The 26,781-nt window shown below is 35.8% G+C and overlaps 3 pseudogenes; 1 reads left to right on the forward strand and 2 right to left on the reverse strand.

Moving 5' to 3' along the window:
- Nucleotides 1-734: 734 nt before the first annotated feature.
- On the reverse strand, nucleotides 735-1,235 carry LOC101720838 (protein Abitram pseudogene; annotated as a pseudogene).
- Nucleotides 1,236-6,635: 5,400 nt separating this feature from the next.
- LOC101720487 (uncharacterized) lies at nucleotides 6,636-8,754 on the reverse strand (annotated as a pseudogene).
- Nucleotides 8,755-11,066: 2,312 nt separating this feature from the next.
- On the forward strand, nucleotides 11,067-11,210 carry LOC147830037 (U2 spliceosomal RNA; annotated as a pseudogene).
- Nucleotides 11,211-26,781: the final 15,571 nt, after the last annotated feature.

The raw sequence follows: 26,781 nt of genomic DNA on the forward strand, positions 1-26,781 counted from the left end.
AATGTATGAGACTGAGTGACTACAATGTATTTGCAAGAACAAGCTTAACCTTGCATTAGCTAAGAAAGCCTTTTGGGTTTTTTTCAAAGCCTTTTAATGTATTTCTCATTAACAAGTCAGTGTTAACAGTTTTGCTTTGTTTTAGAGGGGAACGCTGTCCTATTGATGTAAGCAGGAAAGAGGGTACACAGTACCTACCTGCCTCTTACCTACAACCTACAGGGAGAGAAGCTGAGGTGGAAGTGACACTGGACTTTTCAACAGTTTCACACTGAAGGAGACTGGGTAAGAAAGGCCACTTGGTTTTCTTTCCCCCTGCAGTACTAGAGTTTGAACCCAGGGTGGGCTGTGGTAAACCTCCAGCCCTTTTTATTTTGAGAGAGTCTAGCTAAGTTGCCCAGGCTGGCCTCCAACTTGTGATCCTCCTACCTTAACCTCCAAAGCAGCTGGGATTACAGGTATGCACCACTGTGCCTGGCTAAGGTCTGGTTGTTTTTAATCAGAAAAATAGCCCTTATTTGCTGACTGTTAGAAGAAAAGAACAGAGGGAATAACTGGGCAGGGTAGGTCTGGGAGTTGAAGACAAATGTCAACTTCTTATACAGAACAAAGGGGGAAACTGGGTTAAATGAAGAAGGAGTCCTCCCTTGCTGATGGCTGGGTGTGAAGTATGCTTTATGCATCCTGGTACACTCACTGATGGCTTAAATCAGGTAAGGTAAGAACCTCAATCTTCATGAAATACTTGTTGTGCCATTGCTGCCTTTCTCCACGAGTTCTTCATACTATTTTTGTGTCAATAAACCTTTTACTTTCCTCAAATTTGGGTGAAACAACTGCAATGTAGCCTTCAGTGGATGGCTTTTCTTAAAGAATAGATGGCTCTAACACAGCTAGATATGGTATATTCTTCTCCATCTGAACAGTAAATCTTACACAAAGGTGCAAGTTCTGTTAGAAACTGTGTCCCCAGCTTAACAGAAACCTTGTTCTGAAGTCTGCTACAGATGGTGCTGATCTGATAGGAAATACTTTTAATCGTTTTTCCATTTTTAAGCACTGGATGAAATTCTGCTAATGTGATGACACATATTTATTCAGTTAGAGTGTTGTAGTATACCATGGTCCTCACAAGGTTTTCCTTTGAGATCAGCTTTCTACCAGCGTGTGAAGTAAGGATCCACTAGCGAAGGCACTGCTGGCTCCACAGGCTCAGTAGCCATGGAGACCTCCCATGACGCCCAGGTGCCCTCCAGAACCGGAGCGCTTCTGCTCTGTCCTGCAGGCTGGGAGAATTTATTATGAATATTTTAAGTGGGCTCATTTTTATTTTGCTATGGAATTGAGTTTCTTGTATATTGTGAATATTATCCTCTTATCAAATGTTAAATTCACAAGTATTTTCTCCTCTTTTATAAACTGTGTCTTCACTCTATTGATTGTTTACTTACTGAAATAGTCACATTTATCTACATTTAATTGTGTTTCCTATGCTTTGGGGCTTTTGTCCAAAAAATCCTTCCCCATTTCAATGTCCTGAAGTGTTTCCGCTATGATTTCTTCTAAAGTAGTTTCATAGCTTCAGGTCTTACATTTAAATCTTTAGTCGATTTTCAGGTGGGCTTTGCAGTGGATGAGACATAAGGTTCTAATTTCATTCATTGGCCTGTGACAGTTTTACCAGCATCATATATTAAAAAGGATTGTCCTTTTTAATGCATGTCCTTAAGACTTTTGGCAAATTTTTGTTGAATGTATATTCATAACTTTATTTCTAGGCCCTCTCCTCTATTCCATTGATCTATGTGTATCTGTTTATGTCAATACCATGTGGTTTTGATTAGTATAGCTTTATAGCGTATTTTGAAGTTAGGTGGTAAAACTCCACCTGCCTTATTCTTTTTGCTCAAGATTGTTTTCGTGGTTTTCTTATGGTTCCATTCCATAGGAGTTTGAGACATTTTTTTCTAGTTTTGTGAAAAATGTCACTCATTTTGTCATGGATTATGTTAAATGTGATTATTCTCTTTTAGGTAATTCACCATTTTCAAATAGACATAATATAGAAATTTGCATGTTGATTTTTTTACCTGAAACTTGCTGAAGATTTATTAGTTCAAATAGTTATTTTGGTGGCGTCTTTGTTGGTTTTTTTATATGTAAGATCATGTATATTCAAATGGTGATTATTTACCTTTCTTTTGAAATTTATATAATTTTTTCAATTGTTTAATTGCTCTGTCTAGGACTTGAATAAAAGCAGTGGAAGTAGGCAATCTTATCTTCTTGTAGTTCTTAGATATAAAGCTTTTGGCTTTTGGACATTCAATATGATGTTAGCTGTGGGCTTCTTTTATATATATATATACCTGAAATTGAACTCAGGTCCTTGCACTTGCCAGCCAGGCTCCATGCCACTGAAGCTATATCCCTGGAGGGTTTCTTATATATACTCACAGCTTCTATCAATTTGAAGTGCATGCTTTCTATATCTGCACTGATTCTGCAGACAGCCATTATAAGCCTACTTAGTAAATCCAGTATGTATCATATATATGTATATATAATGTATACATGTGTTTATATGTACATGGGTAATATTAAAAATGTTTCTCTAGTAAACCCTGACTGATACACACATCTTCATATTTTTTTTTGTATTTTAAAACCAATTATTTTTTAATTTAGTAGTTTGGTTCCCAAATTTGCTAGTCTAGATGTCCTAAACTTAAATTAGTATTTTCAACATAAGTTTTTTGTTTTCATAATGAAGCTATACTTCTAGTTTTCATGGCATTTCTATTAAGTGCTCTCTATCAGCATTGTACTGATATCTGAGGGTAGTAAAACAAATTATGAAGAAAAATCTCTGAGTGGGAGTGTTGGACATATTCATTATTCAAGACAACTTCAATCCTTTGTTCAAGAAATCAAAATAACATTACATCACAAGTTAATCTAATTATGCATTTTTGTTATTGGATATAATATATGAATATCTGTAGACATTTAGTAAGCATTTGTTGTTGATATGAGTAACTATTGGATTGAACATATGATTAAAGCAAAGCTTGCAAATGAAATGCAAACATATACCTATTCTTTATATAGTCGTATGACCCTACAAGTAGAAGAAATAAGCTCCCAAAGTAAAGAATTAACATACTTTGGGGAAAATTTTTATTCTCTCTATAAAAATAGTTAATATTTTCTGAAATGTGTGGTCCATTGAAATCCTTCATATTAGCCATTTGTGTCATTGACTTTTATAAACAATCTATTGACCATATATATATGCATTTCAGAGAGTAGGCAACAAACCAAAGAAAAAAATGTTCAATAAATTTTGGAAGCCAATGAAGAGAATGATTTTCTTTTTAGTTTATACATGCTGTATTATAAAGGTAATTACTCCACCATTGCCTGATTAAATAAGTTTAGATTATATTTAAGCAAAGGTAAAATAAAACTAGCTGTTAAACTCAGGTGTTCTTTTTCTTTTGTTTTAATCATTTCATAAAAACATTTAGAACAATAAAAACAGAAAAGATCAGATTTTCAATGTACATTGTGGTAATTCAGTGAACAAAAAAATTGAAATCTGACATTGTTGACTTTTAAAATTAGTCATAGTCAGCTAGTGGGAAGGAAACAATATGTAGCATGTTTACGAACCTGACTTACATTTCTAATTCTTGCAAAATGTCAAATTGAAGATGACAAGGAGCAAGCTTCCCACTTCAAAATATAACAAGAAAAAACTCATCAATGCAGCCTACAAAGGCTGAGGGACATCATTTTTACTGACAGCAACATAAGTTTTTCTTTGTCATGGAAGCAAGCCAAACAAATATATTGAATTTTTATTACATTTATTTTCAAAAGGCAGTTTACTGTTGTTATCTTTTTGAGATATGACTATTATTCTGTATTAACATATATATGAAGTATTTGCCTAGATATAGAAGCTCATGTAACCTGACTTAATAGACTGTCAGGGAACAATAATTATACTATTTCTTATTCACTTACTCATAGCTGGGACAAAATCCCCAGCCCCTACAAATTAAAAAAGGTGAAGTTTATTTTGGATCATTGTTTTTGAGAGGATTCAGTCCATATCTGGCAGGGTCCAAGGCAGGAAGTTCATGGTAGAAGGGTCTAGTGGAACAAAGCTGTTTATGGCAGCCAGAAAGTAGAGAGAAGACAGGAGACCAGAGAGCAAGATATACCCTTCTAGGTTGTACCTCAAGTGGCCCAACTTCTGAAGCACATTCAGCCATGAATTTATCGATGGATTAATCCACTGATATGTGTGGTTCCCTCATGATCCAATCACCTTTCAAAAGTCCCACCTTTAAACACATGTCTTTTGTGAGACATTCCAGGTCTAAAGCATAACATGCTATCCCTTGTCCCCAAAAGACTATGTCCATCTCATCAAGCAAAATGGATTTAGCTCATCTCAAAATGTCACCAAAGTATTAATATTTCCAGCATTGCTGAAAAGTACATATCCAAAGACTCTTCTGATACTCATGGCAAACTATTACCTGGAACTCTATAAAAATCAAGTTAGGCCTGGGATTATGATTCATGTCTGTAATCTTGGCATTTAGAAGGCTAAGGCAAGATGATTGTCGTGAATTTGAGGCCAGTCTGGACCACCTAGCAAGACCCTGTTTCAAAAAACAAAAGCAAAAAGTCAGACAGACAGAAAGATAAAAATTTCCACTGTACAATGGAACATGGTAAATTTTCCCATTACAAAAAGCATAATCAGGGACATGGAGAGGAATGAGACCGAGGCAAGATCACAGTGCAAATATCAAATCCTGTAGTACAATGTTCCACACCCAAGGCAAGTTATGAAAAGGTGTGTATCCCTGAGGGATTGAGTAGTCCTACTCCTATGGCATTGCTGCCTTTCCTCTTGAGACATTCTATGTATATGACATCTCCAATTTCCTGAGGTCTTTGCTGAACTTTAAGCTTCACTTCCAAAGCTTTGTGCACTCCCCTCTCAGGGGTACACAGTCGTTCCCATAGGCCTTCTTCTAAAATCTGGGTGGAAGACTCCATGACCCATAACTCTTGCATTCTGTGTGTCTGTAAAACCATCACCATGTGGATGATGCCAAGGTCTGCCACCTACTGATCAGTAGCCAGGCCCCTTTGAGCCATAGCTGCAGAGACCTCTGAGAGCCTGGATGGCAAAGCATTGTGAAATGAATACAAGGAACAAATTATTTAGGTGGTATTTCTTTACCAAGGCTCCTGAATGGGTGTCTTCAAATTATAGCTTTACTTTTTGATACCATTAAGCCTGGGATGGGGTCTTATTGACTCATGAGATGCCCTCATGCCATTTTTGCTATTGTTCTGATGCAAAAAATACTTGGCTTTATTTTTTTTTAAATGCTAATCTCTCTAGTAACCATACTCTCTTTCTTTTGTCCCAACATTTCAAGCACTTCTTTTCAGGTGAAAATGAAAACTTTTCAAATAGTCTTCTTGCTCCCACTTCTCACTGTAGACCTGCAAGCAGTACCCATAACACAGCATGAGCATTGGGCCACCTTAAAATTTCTTCCACTGGATTAATTATTCTGTTGTCCTTGATATCACTCTTAATATCACTGTTAATATCACTCTTTCCAACTTTCAGGAAATGGGGAAAACATAGATAAATTTTCTCCCATAGTCTAACATACGGGGTTTCTATTCCAAAATGATAATGGAGTTCTTCTTTCCAATGAAAACCACCTAAGCCTTGTCTTTACTGTCTGTATTTCTATCAGCATTCTGGTCCTCTGAGATCTGACTAGAATCTCCCATTAAGCTTGGGTTAAAGGATTGTTGGTTTTCTCAAGCTAGCTAGCTGGTATCTACAAAGCTTTTTTTTTTTTTTTTAATGCTTTACCTTCTTAACTTTACTTGGGAGTATTTAAAACAAAAACATACAAATGATCAATTTATCAACATTTTGTTTCTAGCATTCATCTGGTACTTTGAAGTTTCCTATTTCATAAAAGTGAAATCTTTGTTTTTCTTCTTTATAAAATACATGCTTGTGCCAAAAATTAAACAGAAATAAATTAGTTTAGGTAGAGCAGATACCTTTATAATATGGGTTTTTCTATATAAGAACACAATTTTTTTTTATCTCTCTATTCAAGCTTCCTCTGGTAGCCCTCAGTGGAGAATTATAATTTTCACCATATAGGTTCCACAAAACAACTGTTTCTACAAAATCTACTGTTCTTGATACTGCTGGGAAGGAGATATTTTCTTCAGTATTTTCTAGCTGGTTGTTGGTATAAAACAAAGTTATTTATTTTTAGATATTATTTTTTTGTTTTGTTTTTGGGTTTTTTTGGTACGGGGGATTGAACTTGGGTCCTTGTGCTTGCGGGACAGGTGGTGGAACCACTGAGATAATCCCTGGTCCTTTAGATACTATTTTTTAACTAGTGATACAGTCCTCATTAAAAATTGAATAAAACAGAAAATATGTTTCCATGTAAAGTCTTTGCCACATTCATTTCCTTCCTAGAGTATTCCTCCAGGGTGAATCTGATGATGCATGATCTATTTCAGCATTAACCTTCAGAGCTTCTTCATCCTTCTCATTACTAACATTTCCCTTCTTTATGGACACTCTGATGCTGACTGAGTTGGAAGGTAAACCTGAAGGCTTTCCCACAGATATTACACACATAAAGTTTCTTCCAAGTGTGGACAGTCTGGTGTATGATACACTAAAGCTGAAACCTTTGTCACACTCCACACAATGGAAAGGTTTCTCCCCAGTGTGGCTTCTCTGATGTCAAATTAAATGGGCATTAACATGGAAGGCTTTTCCACACTCCTTACACTGAAAGGGTTTCTCTCCAGTATGAATTCTCTGGTGCACAATATAGTCAGAACTACAGCTGAATGCTTTCTCACATTCCATACACTTGAAAGGTTTTTCTCCAGTATGTATCCGTTGATGTCTAGTTAACTTGGCATTGATACTGAAAGATTTCCCACATTCCGTGGACTGATAAGGCTTTTCTCCAGTATGGATTCGGTGATGATCAAGCAGGTTTCTTTTAGAAGTAAAGCATTTCCCACATTCATTACATTCAAAAGGCTTCTCCCTAGTGTGAATTCTCTGATGTTGCATTAGTTTTGCATTAACACTGAAAGTCTTTCCACACTCATCACACTTATAGGGCTTCTCCCCAGTATGGATCCTCAGATGCTGTTGAAGCTGAGAGTTACACCTAAAGGCTTTTCCACATTCATTACACCCATATGATTTCTCACCAGTGTGGATTCTCTGATGCTGGATTAACTTTCCTTCGACACTGAAGGCTTTTCCACATTCTTTGCACCCATAAGGCTTCTCACCTGTGTGGATTCTTTGATGCTGAATGAGTTTTGCATTATTATTGAAGGCTTTTCCACACTCTTTACATGGATAGGGTTTCTCTCCAGTATGGATACTCTGATGCTGCCTAAGCTAGGAGCTGCACCTGAAGCCTTTCCCACACTCACTGCACACATAAAGTTTCTCTCCAGTGTGGATTCTCTGATGTTGAATTAATTTTGCATTAACATTGAAAGCTTTCCCACAATCACTGCACTCATAAGGTTTCTCTCCAGTGTGGACTCTCCAGTGTGTAATATATGCAGAACTACAGCTAAAGCCAGTTCCACACTCCTGGCACTGATAGGGTTTCTCTCCTGTATGGGTCCTCTGATGCCTACTAAGACTCTCATTAACACTAAAGGCTTTCCCACAAATCTTACATTGATAGGGCTTCTCCCCACTGTGGATTGTCTGATGTGTGATATAATGGGAACTGTAATTGAAGCATTTCCCACACTCCAAACATTTGAAGGGTTTCTCCCCACTATGAAGTCTTTGATGCCAAATTAATTTTGCATTAACACTGAAGGCTTTGCCACATTCCACACACTGGTAAGGCTTCTATACAGTATAGTTTTCTAGATGCTGACTAGGTTGAGAGTTAAATGTGAAGCTTTACACAAAATTTTCACATTTCAAAGTACTTTCCACAGTATTAATTATTTCATACTTAATAAGTTCTGTGTCAAAGCTGAAGGCTTTCATCAATCCTATACAACCAGGGTGCTGCTCTTCAGTGGAGATACTATGATGCTGAAACAAGTTTGTACTGTTATTAAAGGAACACTCCTCCATGGAGCTTGTTTCATCTTTCACTGTTCCATCCATGCTATTGCTGTTTTCCTTTGTCAACCTTCCTGCTGAGTGGACTTCCTGTTGTTGCTGTGGCATATAGGCTTCTAAAAAGTCTGTTTCCAGGGAAAAGTCCTTCAGAAGTTCAAATGATGTGCGGTCTTTTTCTTCATACATTTCCTTTGTCAAATTATTGTTTGTCTGTATATCGATACCTACAGTCCAGAGGACCCGAGGGCCTGTTCCAGTCACAATGGCCAGAGGAGATAGGCCCTCCAGCTCACCTCCTCTCTCCAGGTGTGAGATCACAGCTGGTTTCAGAAGTGGAAACCCTAGGGAGGCCACATGTCCATAATTCTCCAGCATCACATCCCTATACAGGGCTCTGTGTGCAGGGGACAGGCCATCCCATTCCATCTGAGTGAAGTACACAGCCACATCCTCAAAGGTCACCAACTTCTGAAACAACAGGTTCCTGCTGCCCTAGGGCCAATTCCATGGATCAGGCCCTGAGGCCAGGCTGTGAGGAGCCTGGCTGCCATCACCTAGTGTCCCTCTGAGAGAAGGGCTGGAGCTCTGCAGCAGGCTGCTCCACAGCGCAGCCAGAAGTGCCTACAAAGGTTTTTTACCTCCTTCTGTAAATAACTTCCAAAGACTTCTAAACTGCATGGTCAGGTACAATCACAGCAATGATCCCACTCATGAGTCAATATTTGCTGAGATATAGGAATTCATCAGACACTGATTAATATAGGCTGAAAGGAGCAGTAGTTCTACTACTTCATTAAATCTTTTTTTCAGGAAAAAAAATTCCACTTACTTTGGAATTCATCCCTCTGAACACATTTTTTAATTAATTTATCAAAACTAGTTATGTGTTAAGCATTGTATGTGGCAAATCATAGCTGAATTCCCTGCCCTTAAGTAGCCAGCTGTTTGTTTAAGGACAAATATTACCACAATACAGAGTAATAAATTCTTAAGCAGAAGCACAGTAGAACGCTTGAGGTGGTGGTACAAGAGACAGTTTACTTACTATGGTGAATGATTTATGGAGTGTTCATGAGTTTCACCAGCATAATAGCTAATAAAAAGCTACCTAGGCTTTATTACTCACATTAGCAGACACACTCATAGTGATCACATAAAATTACCTACTAGACCACCATTTTATTATTTTATAATTAATGAATATTTATTGATTTTTCAGCTATATCTTTACAACCTTGACTGTATTATGAACATGCAGAGAATTGGAAGATCTTTTTCATACAACACATTTTAGGTATTCTCTTTGAGTCTGGGCTTTGAAAAACACATCCTTATCTATATACAAATAGTGCCAAGAGTATAGTTAGCAAGCTTCTTATGTGAACAGGGCCAGGTGACACCTCACAAGGCAATGGGTTGTGATGCAGAAAATCAGTCTTGCTTATTTTATGTTGGGATTAAACATGACAACTTTTTTGCTCTATAGGAACACAATAATTTTTATTATACTGGTCAGTAAGTTTGCCTCCCTTCTCCTCCAAAAGGCAACACCATCTCTATCTTCTAAGATTGGTTCATTCTTATCAATTCCACAATATCTTTTCCTACTCATTCATAGCACTGGGTATTTCCACATTCATCACTTAAGATAAGCTGTTCTGTGAGTTTAACTGGATTGCTCTTAATTGACTTGTAAGCTGCCTAGGAGATTAGAAAAGTACACTTGTAGGAATGTCTGCATGGGTCATAGAGGTATGACTTTTGTTTCTATATGTGGATCCTGGCTTCTTCTTCTCTGGTGCTGTTCCCTTGCTTTTCTTCTTATCCACTATTATGTGAGAAACTTCTCTACCACACCCTGGATGGAAATCTCTAAACCTGTGAGCTATGTAAAGCTTACTTCATTTAAGTTGTGTGTGTCAGGTAGAGAGTTCCAGTGATGCCAAGCTGGCTAATAAAACTGTCGTGACTAGAACATCCTATAGAGGTATGAGTTTTAGTTGGTCATATTCTTTATTTACTATTGCCCTTCATCTCTTGGGACAATATTTGTATTGTTCTAACTTCATAATAGCTGCCTGAAGATGATAACAATAACTAGCAACTATAATTAAAAGTCATCTTAAAAAATGAAATATGGAGAAAATCTAAGTCAATTGGTGGCAGTAAAAAATGAAAGAATATGGATAGAATACAGCAAATATATTTTTGGTGTATGTGTGCATCTCTGTGTATGTGAACGAGAGAGAGAAAGAAGAGAGAGGATGAGAGGCAAGAAGAGAGGAGGGAAAGAGAAGGAAAAGGAGTAACAGGAGTGGAAAAGAGAAAAATTTGACTAAAATCATCTTAAAAGAGAATTCTATAACGTGCTTAACCTGCTTAAAATTTTTTCTCTATATATTAAAAACTGTGAAGCTTGGTATGTTTTATCATAACAGATTTCCTAAACTATTGCTATTCCACATTATCCTTGAATTGTCTTCTTTTATAGGAGATTAAATGAATAAATTTCTACTTCTTATAGAAAAAAAAGAGCACAATTGATGGATATATCAGAATTACCTTGCTTTGATTAGCACTCTTACTAAAATTGTTTCAGGAAAGGTTTGGCAGGTGACATAAAAGGAAAGTTGGGTAACACAGGCTTATAGCCTATAAGTAAAGAATTCTGTCAATATTTTTCCCAGTGCTTTACATTTGCAGAACTAACAAAGATTTTAAAATCTCTTTCAGCATTCTTCCAATGTGTGACTTTCCTCATATATTCTTAGCTCTGACCTAGATTTTTCCCTTAAAAACTTCAATTTCTCCTTTTTGTGATTTAGGGTCATTCAATTTTTGTTTAGTTCATAAGCCCCACAATATTGCTTCTCGGCCTTTTGGCTAAGATCAAGTGTAGTTCTTAAGCCCCACAAAAAGTGAAATTCATTCAGGTACTGTCAAAGAAAATTGTTTGTGGCTTTTTCTCTGAAAATTGTATTAACTGTTATAGTTGAATGATAAATTTTCCCCAAAGTCTCATATGTTAAAGGATTTATCTCCAGGTTTGTGCTACTTGGAGACACTATGGACTTTTAGTAGATGGGACTCAGTGAGAACCCTTAGGACATTGGTCACGTGCCCTCAGAAGTCATTGTGGGAACCTGCTCCTCTGTTCATTTTTTTTGGCTATAAAATAGTTTTCTCTGCCCCAGCATCCCTGTCATTGGCATCCAGTACATACATAAGAGGTTCAAAGCAACAAATCTGCCCTATCTAGGACTAGAAACACCAAAACTGGAAAACAAAATTTTTCTTTATATATTAATTATCTGCTATTTTCATTTCAGTGACAGAAAACTAAAACAGAAATATATATATTTATAGATAGATAGATAGATAAATAGATATTAGTGGGCTAGGTCTGAATGTCTGAAAGGCTGAAATAAGGAACTTATCCCACCCTTGTAAAATAAGTTTTTAGGTTTCCTGACTCCTGTTTCAGTCAGGAAATTTTTGGAATGCATCAGTAAGAGATACAAGAAGGATTTATTAGACAGATTTTAGGACACACTCAAGAATGGAGTTTGAGTGGTTAGAGAAATAAGAGACATTATAAGCCAGAATTGGTTATAGTTAAGGGAATGTCTTCAAGATGGGTGATCTAGGATGTGTATTCCTACAGTCTGTCAGATTACAATACAAGCTATCTACATGTGTTTGAAATTGAGATATACTACCCACCGATATTGCTGCTTCCTGGGGATGTAGGAAGTGCAATTTAACTTTTTTTTTTGTACCAGGGTTCGAACTCAAGACCTTGTGCTTGTGAGGCAGGCAGCAGAACCACTGAGATAAATCCCCTGCAAACCTTTTGTTTTTATTTTTGTTTTTATTTGGGTACCAGGGATCGAACCCAGGTCCTGCACTTGCAAGGCAGGCAGCAGAACCACTGAGCTAAATCCTCAGCTCAGAGGAAGTGAAATTTAAAGGTGAAAAGGAGAGATCCAGGGCTGTGATTTAGCTCAGTGGCTTCGCTGCCTGCTGCGCAAGCGCAAGGACCCTAGTTCGATCCCTGGTACAAAAAAAAAAAGAGAAAAGAAAAGAAAAAAAAAATAAGAGATTCAGAGTTTGGATTTACAGGATTATTTTCTTTAAGGCCTTTAGAAAATTTTTTTGTTTCCTGAAAAAGAAAAATGCTTAAGTAGCTTTTATGTCATGAAGCTACAGTTAAGTATAACTTTAAATCTTTATTTCCTTTTGTCCTTTTTATCTAGTTTTTATTTCTTTTGTCTTACCTCATAGGGACATAGATCATAGCTATACTTGATGGGTGGTGAAAGAACTTTTAGAATTGGTTTATGGGAAAAGTTTGGAAGAGTGGGATGAACAGGATAAAGAAACCATAGGATGCTGTCTGTGGAACTTAACATGATTCTAGTGGGGATACAGAAAACAAAATGTTTGTTAGCAATGTGGACAGTAAAGGATATGCTGATGAGGTTACAAATGGAAATGAAATCTCTTTGGGAACTGCACTAGAAGCCAAACTTATTGATAAAAACAATGTGGCTACGTTTTTCTCTTTGCCTGGATAATTTTTTGAAGTCAAATTTAAGGGTGATGGACTAGTTTATTTAGGGAAGAAATTTTCAAGGTAAAAGAAAATTCAATCTATAGCATAGGAATTATTGGGTGCCTTTAATCAGATTTACAGTGAGAGTCAGGAGCAAAAAAGAGTAGAGCAAAAAGATTTAGAAAATTTGGAACTTATAGGGGAAAAAAGACTATATGTAAAGGTACAGACCAAAAAGGGAGTGACTGCTAAAGTGATTAGGTGATTTAAAATAGGAGTCCAATGCTTTGCATTGGTGTGATAAGAAAAATTCCTGGAGGGCATCCCAGAAACCTCCAGTCACACAATTCATCACTATCTAAGAAATGTAGAAATTCAAATTTATTTCAGGAAAGAATCTTTTCAGAAAAGAGACTCTAGTTGCCCTGCACACACAGACTTCCCTGCAGGGATTTATTTCCCTGTGTTTACCTGGTAAAGCATTCTACTGCCACTGTAGTTGTGCTTCAAGTGGGCCTATGTATAGCTCTTAACGCTAGTAGACCTTGGGGTCATCTATGTGATACTGGTTTTATAACTAGGCAAAACTCAAGAGTTATGGAATAATGGCAGCTCCTACCAAGATTTCAAAGGAAAGCCCGCTAAGACAGGAAGTGTGTTTAGGATTTGGAGTCATAGGCTATGATACATATGAAGCTATGAGAAGGAGGATGAAGCTGCATTGGTGACCCCAGGTATGTAGAGGAAATAATAGCATGCAACACTCATCAGGGAAAGCTGTGAGCAGTAAGCACAGCCAGCTTTACCATGGCCATGTGGCTACAATCACCAGTGCTAGAGGAAGTTCTTCCCAAGCTTTTGGTAGTGTTTCAACTGCTAGATATGAAGCTTTAGGATTTAATGTTTGTCCTATTGGGCTTTGGTTCTGCTTTTGATACAACAGAAATATAACTCCCAACCTGCTAGATTTCAGATAGGCTGAGTTTATGTCCCCTGAAATCAAAGAATGCATTTCAAAGGACAATGGAGGTTAAGAGCAGGAAAGGTTTATTAAGAGATAGCTCCTGAGAGACAGTAGGGGTCCCAAGTGGGTGGCCACTGAGTTCCTTTCTCAGGGATAATTTATATAGCAAAGACACAATATGAGTACAACATGGGTCAAATTTCTATCAATCTCCTATCAGGCATTCTACTTCTAAAAGTGTCTCACCAACTACATGTCACCAGGTTCTGGGCTGCTCACCTCTCCTGAAATTAGATTCCAGGTTCTCATCTTGAACGAAGAAGTGAACAAAATGACCAAATTGCAGTGGCCAAGCTTATTTGAGAAAGTAAAAATGAAGAGTAGGGGAGAATCTGGCTCTGCAGAGCAAGCTTGGACTTAGTATAAGAGGAAAAATCAAGATAAAAGAACACCTTGGAGAAAGTAAGGTGGGCGATTGTGAGGAAAAGCCATGATAGCAAATTCTTGCTGGCATCTGTATTTTTTATGCCATTCAAATCTCAAGGAAACCTATGAGAACTTCTACATATGGGTCCTGAGAGGCAGTCCTGGGATCCTACAATGAAGGCTAATATTAGGTCTTGGTCATCCCATTGAAAATCTGCTCAAGTTCTCAAGAGAAGTCTAGCTGCAGGGCTTTGGGAACTCTTCTGTGCCTGTGTTCTTGGATCTTGTAATTAACAGGTCATGTCTGTATTTCCAGCCAGCTTTGCCATGCCCTAATCTCCTATCTCAAACCTATTGGATTACAAGTATAACCACTTAGGTAATATTTATCCAATAGGGAAACAGGGTATGTAACAAGGGTATATGGCTGACATCATTAACCTTGGATTATCTATGACTTCTAAAACAGGAACATTTTGGGAAGGGATGGGTCTAGATATTTTGGTCACCCAACTGGGTGTCTGATGCATACATGGACTTAATGGACTGGATGACACTAATTACAGTATAGTCTTGAGTTCTGTTTATCCCTTAGAGAAGTATACAAGTCTGGCCATTGTGACTTTATCTTGAGCTCTTGCTTTCTTCAGATGTACCTCCAGTGACCATTCTGGTGTCTATCCAAAGCCATTATTATACTATGCTTCACAATGAACATTCTTTGTTCCTTGTGAGGACTATCTGCTAATATCATGAGCTATCATTTTCAAACAGAGACTTGTGACATGAGTGTTAATCATACAAATAGTATTCACTCTGAACAATTTATTGAATAGCATGAATAATTCTAATTCTTGTTCCACATTTAGACAATTTTAAGGTCCAAGATATGCATTAAAACAAAAATAAGTACATTTTTTTGGGCTGTCCACTTCAGCCTCTGAAATAATTCTTACTAATTACATTTTTATTTTCAACTCTAAAACCATTTATTTTATTCCAAATAGCATGCATCCTACTCCTGATGTAGAATATGTGCTTCTGGTATTCCTTCCCCAAGCAAATAAGATGCAAAAAATAATAATGAAAAAATTCTGTTGGTGTCTTGTGAAGGAGAGCAGTGGTTCCCTCTAGTCATTGGAGATTTGTATAAGCTAAGTGTCCTTGATGCATCTCAGTTGCTTGGCAACTGTTGTGCTATTGAAATGCTGCATGTGCAACATATTCATATTTCACTTGTTCTTTGATGTAGAAAATCCTTTATTTGATGAGGCTATAGAACTCCATTGTATTGTTATCCAGGTAAATTATGAAAGAAAAATAAAATGTTTCACTTTTTCCTCTTGCTGTTCTTTAGAGCTGAAGCTGTTATGTTCCTTAATCTGCAAAGGCAAAGTAAAAAGTCAGGGATAGACAATGGGAAGACTGTCTGCATCATGCCTGTGGTAGGATGGATTCTCTTTCTGCTGATCAACAATACAAAATTTGTAGATAAGACTCTGAAGGACAGAGGAAGTGACAGTGACATTCTTCTCAGGCTGCTTACTGATTGCTATTGTCACTAGTTTTGATCTGAATAGGTTTCTGAAATTGAGATGAGGAACATAATCACCCTAAATAGGAAGAAGTTTGGAGTTTCCTTGATTTCCATCTTAGAAAAATAATTTTCAGAATTAGCAACAGGTACAGGAAAGTTTTATTAGGCAGAAATTTTAGTACACACTCAAGAGTAGAGTGTGGGTGCTCAGGGAATGAGACCCATTATGAGCTGGAACAGGGTATATTAATGGGGATTTGGGAACACTTTCAAGATGGGTGATCTAGAATGTATATTCCTATTGTCTGTCAGGTTACTCATTTTTTTTTTAACTTTTGATAGCACATGTTTGCCATACATAATTATTACATTCACTTGGTACATGGGACTTGGTACATGTACATAAGTTATTTCAATTCATTTTTTCACCTTCCTTCTACCTCTTTTATCTTTTCTAGCATCATATTCATTTATTTATCTTATAAGACATTATAAATTTAATTATTATATATACAGATTAAAATTTAGACAAATCGGTTAAGTACGAAACAATGGTACTAAGTCAGCATACACTTTTTGATAAATTGCATCAAAGTACAATATTTTCTTTCATATTATCAGTCTTTCATTTCAATATATGTATATATAGTGTTAGTTACTATATATGTGTATATATATATAGTATATTGTAGGTACATATATATGAAATGTATATGTATACACATTTCAGGAAAAGAAAAATAGTACGATGTTTTTTCAACATATGGAGGACCCTAGATGAAGTTGTATATGACAGAAAACTCATTACACTTCTGGACCTTAGAGAAGAAATTGAAAATGCATGCGCAGCAATCTCAATGACCAAGTTTACCCAAGGATCAGTTCACCATATTAATAAATTTCTGGAAGATAATGGCCAGAGCACCTTTTGTAACTGCAGAGGCCAAAGGTAACTTATATTAATTTTATGATTTCTGAATAAATTTAGTATTTATACAATTTTTTCCCTGAAGTGTGTACAGTATTTTGGCAGACTCTCTATATAAATATTCATATATATATTTTCATTGGTTCCTTATTGCTGGGACAAAAAAAACCTGACACAAGTTTAAGGAAAAAAGATATATTTCAGCTCACTATTTGTAGAAGTTTCAGTACATTATCATGCTGGCTTCATCAAGGGTGGGAAGGCAGAGGGCATGGCAGAGGAGAAATAGTCCATGGCAGAGGAGGCAGCAGGAAGCAAGCAGGGAACCCTGCCTTCCAACTTTTTCTTTATTTTCCATGCAAGCTATGAGTCTATTTATTGGTGTCACTGAAAGCCAGTTTGGAGCTTCCATTATATATACCCAGAACTAGGCTAAACCAATTTAGTTATAACACACACTACATCACAGTATCACAACTCTAATCTAGCATCACACACCCATGATCCAGCCACCTCCCAAAAGATCTGGTCATAAGCCAATGAGGCTTTGGCAAAATGTCTAGATACAAGCCATAACATAAAGATTTTCATATAAAGGAAGTCATGCAATATTTAAACTTGTGTGTTAGAGTTACTTCAGTTAACATTATGGTATTAAGGTATGTACAAGTCCTTGCAAGTGACTCAGATTATCCTTATTTATGGCAGAGTACTACTTCACAGTGTATAAATACAACATTTTATTTATCCATTAACCTGTTGATAGACACATTTCCAAGATTTAGCACATTATGGAATATTGTCCCTTGAGCATGGGTATGCATACATCACTGTGGTAAGATCTCTTTAACACTTTTCAGAAAATATCTACAAGGGTAATAGCTGGATCAAAAGGAATTTCTATTTTCTGATTTTTGTGGAATCTCCATACTGATTTCCATAGTGCTTGTATCAGTTTATAGTCCCACTGATAATGAAGAAGTTTTCCTTCCTTCCCATAGCCTTTCTTGCCTTCATTGCTTGCTTCAAGGTAGTCATTCTTTCTGGAGTAAGATAGAATCTCAGTAATGTTTTAGTTTGCATTTTTTGAACAGCCAGTGATGCTGAACATTTTTAATATAATTATTGGCCATTAGAATTTCTGCATTTGATAAGTTGTATTCATATCAGATGTTCATTTTAAATTGGGTTTTTACATATGGAGGATATAATGTGTTGAAATTTTAACATTATATATATATATATATATAAGTTGTATTCATATCAGATGTTCATTTTAAATTGGGTTTTTACATATGGAGGATATAATGTGTTGAAATTTTAACATTATATATATATATATATATATATATATATCTCCTTTGAGGAATAGCTGGCAAGATATTTTTCCCATTTTATACACTATCTCTTCACTCTGTTGGTCATTTCTTTTCCTACGAAGAAGCTTTTTAATTTCATGATATTTCTTGTGCAACTGGGGTTTTGTTCAGAAAGTCTTTTCCTGTACCTATGTCTTGGAAAGTTTTACCTATTTTATCTTCTAGCAGATGAAGGGTCTCTATTCTAGTGTTTAGACTTTTTACCCATTCTGATTTTAGTTTAATACATGCTGAGAAATATGGATCTGGGTTCAACTTTCAGCATGTGGGTTGCCAGTTTTCTCATCACCGTTTGTTTAGAGGTGATCTTTCCTCTGACAAAGGGATTTGGCACCTTTGTCAGAGATAACATGGATGAGAGTTCTGGGATTTGTTTCTGTATCTTCTATTCTGTTTAATTGATCATGAATCTGTTTTATTTTTTTTTCAATACTATGCTTTTTTATACTGTAGCTTCATAGTATAACTTGAAGTCTGGGACTATGATGCCCCCTGTATTGCCCTTGTTACCCAGAACTGCTTTTACTATTCCAAATCTCTTCTGATTCCATATGAATTTTAGGATTGCTTTCTCAGTTCTGCAGGAAATGTTATTGATATTTTAATTGGAATTACATTACATCCAAATAACAGATTTGGAAGTAGGACATTTTGATTATATTGATTCTGCCTATCCAGCATCAGGGGATATCTTTCCATTTTCTGATATTCTCTTCAATCTCCTTTTTCAGAGAGATTTTATTGTAGAAGTGTTTGACTTCCTTGGTTAAGCTAATTCTTAATATTTCATTTTCCTTGATGTTATTGTGAAAGATACTGTTTCTGCAATTTACCTCTTGGTGTTTGTTACTGGTATACAGGAATGCCGTTGATTTTCGAGTGTTGTCTTTGTATCCTGCTAAGGTATCGAATTTGAGTTTTCATTCTATATGTCTTTTGCTGGAGCTTTTGGGGTTTCTACTTAGAGGATTATGTCATCAGCAAATTTTGGTAATTGAAAGTCTTCTTTCCCCATCCATTTCCCTTTTTTCCATCCTCTTCTTATTGCTCTACCTAGTGTTTCAAGAACTATATTGAACAAAAGTGGTGATAACAAACATACTTGTCTTCTTCCTGAATTTAGACAGAAAGCTTTCAGTTTCTCTTTATTTGGTATGATGTTGGATATTGACTTGTCATAGTTGGCAGTTGGCTTTTATCAAATTAAGATAGGCTTTTATTTGTATTTTCTTTGGAGTTTTAAATCACGAATGGATGTTCAATTTATCAAATGCTTTTTCTGCATCTATTGAAATTATTGTTATTTTGTCATTGCTTTTGTTTATATGATGTATTACATTTATTGATTTGTGTATGTCGAACCATCCCTGACTCCTACTTGATCATAAAGTATCATCTTTTTGATGATTTACTGCACTCTATTTGGTGGTATCTTACTGAGGATTTTTGCATCTATGTTCATTAAAGAGATTGGCCTCTAGTTCTCTTTTTTTATTTGGGTCTTTTTCCTTTTTTTAGAATCATGGGAAATGTTTGATTTGAGAAATGATCATGGGAAAACTTCTTCCCTTTCTATTTCATTAGAGACTTTGGAGAATATTGGGATTAGATCTTCTCTAAAGTTCTTGTACATTTGAGCAGTGAATCCATTGGGACCTGACATTTTCTTAGTTGTTTTTTTTTTTTTTTTTTTTACCAATTCTTCATTTTCACTGCTTTATATTGGCTTATTCAAGATTTATATATCTTCTTGGTTCAGCTTTGGCAGTTCTTATGTACCTAGGAATTTATCTACTTCTGAATTTTTCTGTTTGTTAGAATGCAGGTTCTCAATGTACCTACTGTTAATCTTCTGGATTTCTGCAGAATCCATACTATTTTAATCTTTTCATTTCTAACTGTATACATTTGGTTAAGGGTTTGTCCATTTGGTTTAATCTTTCAAACAACCAACTCTTCAATTCATTGCTTTGTTGTATTCTTTGTCTTAATTTTATTAATTTCTTGCCCGGTCTTTATCATTTCCTTTCTTGTATTAGCTTTGGGTTTGGAATGCTCTTTTACTAGAACCTTGAGGTGTTTTATTTGGTTATTTATTTGAGCTCATTCTGTTTTTCTGGTTTGGAAATTCACTGCTATAAACTTCCCCCTTAGGATGAATTTCCTTGCATCCTATAGGTTCAGTATCTCTTACTGCCATTATCATTTGATTGTAGAGTTTCTACTATCTTCTTTAATTTCCTTTGTGATCCATTGATCATTCAAAAGGGTATTATTTAATTTCCATGTGTTTGCATGGTTTCTGTGGTGCCTTTTGCCATTGATATAGTTTTAGTACACTATGATTTGATAATATACATGGGAAATTTTTGATTTTTTGCATTTGTTTAAGCATGCTTTATTGGCTAGTGTGATCTACTCAGGAGAAAGTCCCATGTGCTGTTGAGAAGCATGTGTATTCTGTTGTTGGATGGAACATTCTGTAGATGTCTATTAACTCCATTTGTTCAAAGTTTGATTCAACTCTGATTTTTTGTTGACATTTTTATCTAGTTGATGTATCTACTTGTGACAGTATGCTATCGAAGTCCCTCATTACAATTGTATTGGAGTTTATCTAATTTTTCACATCCATTAATGTTGTTTTATGAATTTAGGTATGGGAATATTGGGTAAATAGGTGTTTATGATTGCTAACAATTGTTGAATTGTTCCCTTACCAAATATGTAGTGATTTTTTTTGTCATTTCTGATTATTCTTAGCTTGAAAGCCAATTTGTCTGAAATTAAGATAGAGCTCCTGCTTTTGGGAGGGGGGCAGGGTCCCATTGCATGAACATTTTTCCCTGCTTTGATTTTAAATCTGTGTGTTTTTGAATTAAATGTGTTTCTTGTATACTGCGTATTGTAGAGGGATTTTTTTCCTTTTTATACTTTAAAAAATTTTCATTACTACATGTTTGTAATCCATGTAGTTTACAATCATGTTGGAGAATGGTTACATGTACATATTCATTTCCTTTTTAAAAAATTTTGTTTCTTTGGTTCCTTTTTGTTTTTTTTTTTAAATCCCCTTCCCTTTCACTCCCCTCCTCCCTTCTCTGGTTCGTCCATCCACTTTTTATTCTTGTTCATATAATTTGTTTTAGCTCATGTTAAGGCACTTAGTATTTACATTAATTGGATTTATTAGGTTTCTGTGCATGACATATCTTTATTCTTATTTCTCCTTCCCTTCCCCCTCCTATCCTTTATTCCCTCAGACCACTTCCTTATTGCAAAAAATCCATCCCCTTGCTCCTTTCTATTCATCATTTATCATTTTCTTTTTCAGTATATTACCACATTCAAATCAGAGATAACATATGAGATTTAAGCTTGTGTGTCTGATTTATTTCACTTAACATTATATTTTCTAGGTGTATCCACTTTCGTGCAAATGTCTCAAATTCATCATTCTTCATAGTAGTTTTACATTATATATGGATGCTATATTTTCTGTATATAATAGTCTGTTCATTGATTCCATCGATAAGTGTGTGCAGATCCCAGCAAGAAGCCCTTATGGGCCAGAGCTGCATGGGGGGTGGGGGTTGCAGATCTCAGCCAGGGCCCTGCCCTGAATAGAGCTTCACAAGTGCACAAATGGCAGCCAGAAGCCCACCCTGATTCCATCGGTAAGTGCATGCAGAACCCAGCAAGAAAGCCACATGGAACAGAGCTGAACAGGGGCATGCAGATACCAGCCAGGGCCCTGGACAGACACCAGCAGTGTGTGCCCACAGGTCCCAGCCAAAGGCCTGTTTGGAAAGAGCTAAACAGGTGGGCTAGCAACAGACAGAGGCCTGCCCAGATGCCCTTGGAATTGGTGCAGTGCTGAGCAACAAAGAAAATGCTGCTCAGTGGATTATGGAGAATTGAAGACCACTGGGCAAGCAAAAAGTCACCTCAAAAAGGGCATAGCAGGCTGCATCTGTTGAAATGGGAAGACACATAAACAAATCTCAAAACCAGATTTCTAGATCACCTAAGGCAACCCCTAAGGGCAATGAAATGGAACAATCTGATACTCAACCACATGGACTCCTTGCACTAGAAACAAAAGAGGATCTGGAAAAAATGAAATAAAAAATAATTTCTCAGATAACAACAGAGATTGTGTCCATAGTTGAAGACATGATTAATAAATTTAGAGCAGACACAGATTAAAAAAAATAGAGGAGCTGAGGAACATAATGGAATTTCAACATAGGAAACAAATGGAATCAATCAAACAGATGCAAACAGATTTCCAGGAGATTAAAAACTCCATTGATAGTTTATGCAGCAGAATGACCCAGTGTGAGAACAGAATATCAGATATAGAAGATAGGATTGCAATTAGTGACCAGGAAAAGAAAAATTTCTTAAAAATTCTTAAAACTTCCCAAGCAGGGGAAAAGAACTTGACATAGAGATAAGTGAGGCATATAGGACTCCAACTAGCCATGATAAAAAAAAATTCTACAGGGCTGGGGATTCAGCTCAGTGGATCTGCTACCTACCTCGCAAGTGCAAAGTACTGAGTTTGATCCCCAGTACCAAAAAAAAAAAAAAAAAAAAAAAAAGGAAGAAAGAAAAAAGAACACATAGGCATATAATAGTCAAGATTCCAGAAACCCAACATAAGAACAAAATTCTACAAGCAGTTAGAAAAAAGAAACAAATCACATACAAAGGAAAGCCCATCAGAATCACAGCAGACTTTTCAACACAAACCCTCAATTCAAGGAGAGCCTTGAGTGAACTATTTCAAGCCCTAAAAGAAAGCAACCTCCAATCCAGATTGATGTATCCTGCAAAACTGTCTTTCAGTATTGATGGAGAAATAAGATATTTTCATGACAAAGAGCACCTGAGGAACTTTATGAATACCAAATGAGCATTCCAAAAAATTTTAAGACATATCCTAGGAGAAGACAATGAGTCTCACAACCCCAGGAAGCCCAGCAGAATGAATCTATTGGGCACAACAAGAAATTAAGTGCAAGTGGGGAGAATTCAACAAAAAGAAAAGGTCATGACAATGACAAGTCAATACATATCAGTTATAATCATCAAGCTTGATGGACTCAATTCACAAATCAAAAGAAATAGACTGGCAAAATGGCTCAAAAAGCATGATCCAACAATATGCTGCATACAAGGAACACACTTAATTCAAAAAGAAATTCATAGATTGAAAGTTCAAGGGTGGAAAACAGTACTCCATGTGAAAGGAACCCCCCAAAAAAGCAGAAGTAGATATTCTATTTGGTGATCAAGTAGCTTTCAAATCAATACTAATTGAGAGAAACAAAGAAGGCCACTACATCCTTGTAAATGGAAAAATCGAAGAAGAAGAGATGACAAACATAAATGTGTATACACCAAACATTAGTGCACACAATATAAAACAAATACTAACATACATGAAAAATCAAATAAGCAATAATATCATAGTATTGGCGTAATCTCAATAACACATTGCCACAAATAGATAGATCAGCTAGAAATGAAATAAACAACAAAATACTACAACTCAATCAAACTCTTGAACAGATGGACTTAACAGATGTTTGCAGGATAGTCCACCCCACAAAATCAGAATACATATTCTTTTCTGATGCACAGAGCTTATTCTCCAAATTAGACCACACACTACCTCATAGACCATGCTTAAGTAAGTGCAAAGGAATTAAAGTTGTTCCCTATATATTATCAGAAAATACTGCAATAAAACTGGAGATCAATAGAAAAAGAAACCACCAGAATTTCATAAAAGCATGGAAAATGAACAATACACTTCTGAATAACCAGTGGGTCACAAAGGAAATTAAAGAAGAAGTCAGACAGTTTCTACAATTAAATGATGATGCCAATACAACATATTGGAATCTGTGGGACACAATGAAAGATGTTTTGAGAAGGAAATTCATAGCAGTGAAAACTCATATTAGGAAAACAGAGTGAGCTCCAATAAACAATCTGATGCTGAAACTAAAGCTTCTAGATAAAGAAGAGGAGGATGAACCCAAAGCTCATACAAGGGAGGAAATTATAAAGATCAGAGCAGAAATCAATGCAATGGAGACAAAGACAATGATACAAAAAATTAACTATGCAAAGAGTTGGTTCTTTAAAAGAATAAGCAAAATGGATGAACCTTTAGCCAACCTTAACAAAAAAGGGAAAGGAAAGACCCAAATTCATGCAATTAGAAACAAAAAGTATAAAATTACAACAGGCACAGCAGCGATTCAGAGGATCATGAATACCTACTTTGAGAACCTATATGCCTATAAGATGGGAAACATAGAAGAAATGGAAAGATTCCTAGATACTTATAAATTACCAAAGTAGATTGAAGAAGGCATAAAAATTCTAAACAAACCAATATCAACAAATGAAACTGAAAACACAATTAAAAATTTACCATCAAAGAAAATCCTGGGTCCTGTTGTTTCACTGCTGAACTCTACAAGATATTTAGGGAAGAAATATTGCCACTACTCTGAAACTCTTCAATGAAATTGAAAACGAAGCAATACTCCAAAATTCATTTCCTGGAAGTAAGCATCACTTTGATCCCAACAGCAGAGAAAGACCCAATCAGAAAAGAGAACTATAGGCCAATCTCACTAATGAACATAGATGCAAAAATCCTAAATAAGATACTGGCTAACAGAATGCAGAAGATCATCAAGAAGATCATACACCCTGACTAAGGAGAATTCATCCCATGGATGCAGAGATGGTTGAATATAAGCAAATAAATAAATGTAATACACAATATTAATAGAGCCAAGGATAAAAACCATACGATTTTCTCAATAGTTGCAGAAAAAGCCTTCCATAAAATACAACACCCATTCATGATAAAAACCCTACAAAAAATTGGAATAGGCAGTCTTTATCTCAACCTGATAAAAGCCATCTATGAAAAACCAACAGCCAAAATCATACTAAATGGTCAAAAATTGAAATCCTTCACACTAAAATCAGGAACAAGACAAGGGTGTCCACTATCACCACTCCTGTTCAATACAGTTTTGGAAACATTAGCAACAGCAATTATAAAAGAGAAAGAAATAGAATATAGACAGAAAATGAAGAAGTTAAATTTTCATTATTTGAAGATGACATGATAATCTACAGAGAAGACCCCAAGAACTCCACCAAAAGTCTTCTGGACTTAATAACCAAATTCTGTAGAGTAGCTGGATATAGGATCAACACACAGAAATCAATAGCTTTCTTGTACATGAACAACAGACTCACTGAAAGAGGAACTGGAGAAAAAACTCCCTTTACAATATAATCTCCCAAGAATGAAATACATAGGAATCATCCTAAGAAAAGAAATCAAAGACCTCTACTTGAAAATTATAGTGCTCTAAAAAAAGAGATCAAATGGGATATCAGAAAATGGAAGGACATCCCTTGTTCTTGGATACAAATATTGACTATAATGAAAATGGCCATATTTTCAATACTGCTATATAGATTCAATGCAATCCCAATTGAAATTCCAGCAGCATACTTCATAGATGTTGAAAAAACAATAAAACAAAATCATTTAAAATAAGAGAGACCTAGAATAACAAAAGCAATTATAGGCAACAAAGAAAAGGTAGGGGGTATCACAATTCCCAACTTTAAAACTATACTACAAAGATACTGTGATAAAAACTGTATGGTACTGGTAAAGAAACAGACCTGCATATCAGTGGAACAAATTAGAAGATGAAGAAACAACTCCAGACACACTCAGCCACCTCATCTTCAACAAAGGAGCTAAACATCTTCACTGGAGGAATGATAGCCTCTTTAATAAATGATGCTGGAAAAATTGGGTTTCAACTTGCCAAAGATTATATATATCTATATAATATCTATATAATATTATATATTATATATATCTATATAATATCTATATAATATATATAATTATACATATCTATATCTCACCATGAACTAAACTAAAATCAAAATGGATTAAAAATCTAAATATTAAAATGGAAACTCTAAACTGGCTGGAAGGGAGGTTAGGTACAACTTTTTAAGGCATTGGTACTGGAAAACATTTCATGAAAAATCCTCAGTTGTACATGAACTAGCATAAAGAATTGACAAGTGCAATCTGATCTTATTAAAAAAAAACTTCTGCACAGTAAGAGAAACCACCAACAGCATGAAGAGACAACCCACAATGTTGGGGAAAAAAAATCTTAACCAGCTGTTCCAGAGACATAGGTCTACTATCTAGAATACATAAAGGACTTTGAAAAATTGGACCTCCCAAATTTAAAGACCCAGTCCAAAAATGGGAATCTGAAATGAACAGACATTTCTCAGACAAATAAGTAGAAATGGCAAATAAATATATGAAAAAATGTTCAACATCACTTGTTATTTGAGAGGTGCAAATGAAAGCAATACTGAAATTTCACCTCACCCCAGAAAGAATGGCTGCTATTATGAAATCCAGCAATAAGCAATTCTGGCAGGAAGAGTAGACTGGTGTGACTACTGTGGAAATCAGTATGGATTTACCTCAAAGAACTAGGATTAGAGATCCCATTTGATCCAGCTATTCCCCTGCTGGGAATCTTCCCCAACGAATTAAAAGAATCATACCACAGCAATATATGTGCACCTATGTTCATAATGGCACAGTTTGTAATAGCTAAAACTTAGAAATAGCCTAATTCCCCATCAACTGGAGACTGGATAAAGAAGATTTTTTTTAATAAAATCGAGTACTACCC

This window comes from Heterocephalus glaber, unplaced genomic scaffold, assembly GCF_053883595.1.
Source record: "Heterocephalus glaber isolate CG9 unplaced genomic scaffold, H.glaber_assembly_v1.0 deba00000331, whole genome shotgun sequence".
Classification (NCBI taxonomy): domain Eukaryota; kingdom Metazoa; phylum Chordata; class Mammalia; order Rodentia; family Bathyergidae; genus Heterocephalus; species Heterocephalus glaber.